Raw genomic sequence first — 4,664 nt, 5'->3', positions numbered from 1 at the left:
TTGGCCAAAGGCTTTCCCACATTCCTTACATTCATAGGGCCTCTCTCCACTGTGAATTCTTCTATGTACTATGAGGCCTGAGACACTGCCAAAAGCTTTCCCACATTCCTTACATTCATAGGGCCTCTCTCCACTGTGGGTTCGCATGTGTATCCTGCACTGTGAGGACAGTCTGAAGGTTTTCCCACATTCCTTACATTCATAGGGCCTCTCTCCACTGTGAATACTTCTATGTACTATGAGGCTTGAGACATTGCCAAAAGCTTTCCCACACTCCTTACATTCATAGGGCCTCTCTCCACTGTGGGTTCGCATGTGTATACTGCAGTGTGAGGACTGTCTGAAGGCTTTCCCACATTGCTTACATTCATAAGGCTTCTCTCCGCTGTGAATTCTTCTATGTGCACTCAGGGTTGAGTTAGACGTAAATGATTTCCCACACTCGTTACATTCATAAGGCCTCTGTCCACTGTGAGTATGCAAATGTACAGTGAAGGTTGAGGGAGAGACAAAGACTTTCCCACACTCCTTACATTCATAGGGTTTTACTCCACTGTGGACAATTTCATGTCTTGTGAGCCTTGAGGCTTGCCTAAAAGCTTTCCCACTTTGATTACATTCATAGAGTCTGTTTCCACTGTGAGTGTGCATATGTCTACTGTGCTGTGAGGAATACCTAAAGACTTTCCCACATTCCTTACATTCATAGGGTCTCTCTCCATTGTGAATTATCTTATGTGCAGTCAGGCCTGAGGAATCACTAAAAGTTTTCCCACATTCCTCATATGGACAGGGCTTTTCTCCACTGTGAGCGTTTAACTGTTGAGTGAGGGAGGAGGCCTCAGGAATAACTCTTTTATATTCAGAAGGCTTCTCTCTCTCATGAGAGTTATTATGTAAAATGAGAGATAAAGGAAGAGTATCTATTCTAAAACATTGTTTACATACACACGGATGACCTTCCACAGGTGTCCTAAAGGGTGAGAAACTACAGAAAATTTCCATCCACTCGCTGAATTCACATCGTTCATTGCTGGTGATTGCTGAGACAGGATTCTTGAGCGTTGAGACACAAAGGAAGCCTTTTCCACATATCTTACATTTATGGGTATTTTGCCCATCATGAGTGCTCACAGCAGTGGTCACGTGAGAGGGACACCTGCAGTCTTGCCCACATTCCATCCACTGACAGGTACTGCTTCCAGTGTGAGCTCTACTATGACTGTTCTCTAGGGAATGATCCAGGAAGGCTTCTCCATACTCACACCATTCAAAAGGATCTACTTCTGTGGGATCTACTTGGTGCACAAAAAGACCAGGAATCGGGCTGGAGGTTTCCCCACACTGTTTGCCTTCAGAATGTTCACAGAAGTTGTTGATTGATCCAGTTCTGTTAAAAACAGCCAACGTAAACATAAAATAGATGGTGTCCTCTACAAACCACTCAGTTTTTAAAAAAGAGATAAAGAATAAAAAGGCAGTTATCTTGCTGGAGATAAATGTTTTCCCTTTACCACATTACCAACCACAGTGAACGTGCATGTCTTTTCCCTGAATTGTATCATGCTTCATCTAGCACTACTACCATTCCTGTCAATGTGTAAGACTTCCTGGTCATTGAGTCCAAGGAAAATATTCTTTAAACATTTCAATTACTTACATTTATGAAAATGTTTTTACATGAAATTTCACTGACTCTATAGTTTGACACACATATAAATATATACGTGGGTAGTGTTGAAGGAGTAACACTAGACAGCAAGCTAGATTTGAACCACAAAATGGAATGACTTATGCACAACCTGGGAACAACAGGGTTCTGGGATACAGAGAGCAAGCCATGGTTGGAATGTGGAAAAGGGGAGAATAATATTAAGATGCTTGGCTGTCTTTTGAATCTTGGTTTTCCTTGCATTATATTATAAAATAGACACTGGAGGGGGAGAGAAAGGAATAGTGAAAAGCATCACCATAGAAAGCTTGTAAGTCTGTGTTCTGCCTATAACTGATTGGAATACCTAAAATGGGGCTACAACGTGCCCAGTGAAGGAGGCTTCCTGCGGAGCCTCTGCAATACGTAAGACTATATAGGTGGAAGCCTGAACCACATCCAGATCTCCAGAGATGGGAAATTCCAACTTTAAAGGACAAGCAGACCAACCTGGAGTAGCTAGAAGAAGAGAAGATACATCTTGAAAGAAAGACCTACAGGAAAAATATAAAACAACATAAACAGACCGACTGTTACTACAAGAACAAGCAACTTGCTTGCCCAGGAACCATCAAGGCAAGTTCCCCTCAATGCAAACCTCCTTCCAAGACTAAGACTCAATGGGAATACACGCTCTGATTGGTGACCACGCTCGTCACCGATAAGGGGAAGTGAGGGAAAAACAGCAATGAAGCAGTGAGCTAAGACCTACACCGTTCAAAAGACTTCTGTGAACCCGGGCGAAGACCTGGTTGGCCAGCAGTGTGACAAGATCTGGGGACTCTTGTCACGAGAGGACTAGAGTCGAGAGTGAAACGTCTCACTGATAATAAGAGAGGGCATATGCATAAGAACACCCAAACTTGCAGATAATACCCACTTATCCTGGCTTCAGTGATTGGATGATCAGAGCTCAACCAGAAGTAAAAAGAAAAGTATTCTCATACAATTTGATGAACTTGACGAACATCTATGGAAGCAGTAGCTCAAAAGAGGTAATAGTCCTTACAGCAAGAATCATTCCCACCCCCTCCACACACACTGTAGACAGGGATGGGCAACCTGGACATTGGCTACCCAAAATGGGGGGTGGGGGGCTACAAAGGCAAGAAGTGACTGGCTTATAAGCTTTCAAGAGGAAACCTAGATCCAGAGGGCCTGGAGGAAGGTAGAATCTCCAGTGGGTAGTATTCAATCTGACTAGCCGGGGCTGATGCAATGAAATGCAGACAGGTCTCTTGTGATACAATAGTGAATAATTGTTATCAGGACTGATTGTGAGTGTTGGAAATGTAAAGGTAGATGTTTTATAGCAAGGAGGGGAGTGATTAACTTTTCAGTCTAGGAGCGGGGGTTCCTTGGGCCCTTAAGGGAGAAGAGCAGAGAGCAGGACCCTACCCAGAGAAGCAGTGATGCCTGAAATGGAGCCAGAGATGATGACGTGGAGCGATGGAGCAGCTGGAGACTTTAGATCCAGAGAGGGAGAGCAACTGTGTGATGAAGACATGGGGAGTACGGGGGAAGGATTGCATGGAGGGGATTGTAACCATGGCAATGAGACAATATAGGCGACAATGAATGTAAAACTAATGTTCTTCCATGTAAACTATCAAACAATTCACAATAAAACATTTAAGAAAAAAAAAAATGGAATGACTTGATGGCACGTAACAACAGCAATCCAACAGCTTCTCTTGGAAAGTCAACAAAGGGTTGGTACAACTTTGAACTGACTAGGCACACACAACACATATAACAGTTGATTTCAGGGCTTGAAACCACATTGTTACGACTCAGCAATTTTCAACATAAATAAGGAAAGTGTCCAGAATGCATAGCAAGCAAATCTGTTGCCTAATAGAATTTGATATGATGAAGAAACAATCACTGGTACTGCATTCAAGGATGGTGAGCAAACCACCAATATGAATGTGTCGCTCTACACACTCCTGCAACAATCCAAACACCTGCATGGATACCAAGAGTCTTACATCTGAGACTGGATCTCTTGAAGGACTGTGGAGATCCATAAACCTTTAGAGCTGCACAGCCTGCCACCATATCTGAATGGCACAGTAGTGACAGCTTCTTAATTGATACACAATTCAAAAGGCAAAAGATTTCACTGTTAGGAAATGCATATGTAACCTTCGTCTGGCTAGCAGTCACTGAATCAAAAAGTTCACAGAATGATGGAATTAAACATCATGAAGTTTTCCATGAAGTTTTTGTAGTCCTCTCATTTAAGTGTATTTTAATGTTGTGACACAGAATGAAATTTTCTGAAACACTACTTTCTGTTGTTTGACACTCACCTCAAATGTCTCCCGTGGTTTTCAAGGTAATCCTTCCAACCATGTGATTCCATGATTTTACCTGACATGCATAATAATAAGGAATTACTCTTCAGAAATTGCACCATTACATTCTCGCTGGTTAACTTTTCTCCATCATTAAGGTTTCCAGCTATTGATCCAACCTTTCAGGTTAGACTCCATAGTAAGAAACAAACAGGAAATTATTAAAGGTAGGTAGAAAAAAAAGACTCAGCCATATTTTGCTATTCCAGCATTTGGACAACTGTTAAAATGCAATTTACTTGTAAATACTTCTATGAGGATGGATGACAGTAACATACACAGGTATCATTAGGAGAGCTAAGTAGAAAGGAGTTAGACATACCACATATGTAACATAACAGACAGAAAGGATCTCCAAGACCACAGGTGCAAGAGGACAGCTAAAATCAACTAAGTTCAGGCATCTGTGAAGTTGTGTCTGCAAGCCAAAATAAACATTTTGAAGCTGAATGATTCCCTTCATTCAATGATGGGCTTAATATTTCGTTTCCTCGGGGTTCCTCACACATGGGCCTCAGTGACTCTTATATCCACTGTCCTCAGAATTTTCCTTACATTCTCTGAGAAAATAATGGATAGAGCTATGATGGAGC

General features: G+C 42.0%; 1 pseudogene; it reads right to left on the bottom strand.

The window, feature by feature from the left end:
- LOC102814583 overlaps positions 1–3,547 on the bottom strand; it is a 4,204-nt pseudogene extending 657 nt beyond the window's left edge.
- Positions 3,548–4,664: the final 1,117 nt, after the last annotated feature.

This window comes from Chrysochloris asiatica, unplaced genomic scaffold (assembly GCF_000296735.1).
Source record: "Chrysochloris asiatica unplaced genomic scaffold, ChrAsi1.0 scaffold00566, whole genome shotgun sequence".
In the NCBI taxonomy this organism is placed as follows: Eukaryota; Metazoa; Chordata; class Mammalia; order Afrosoricida; family Chrysochloridae; genus Chrysochloris; species Chrysochloris asiatica.
This window is presented reverse-complemented; position numbering and strand designations above follow the sequence as displayed.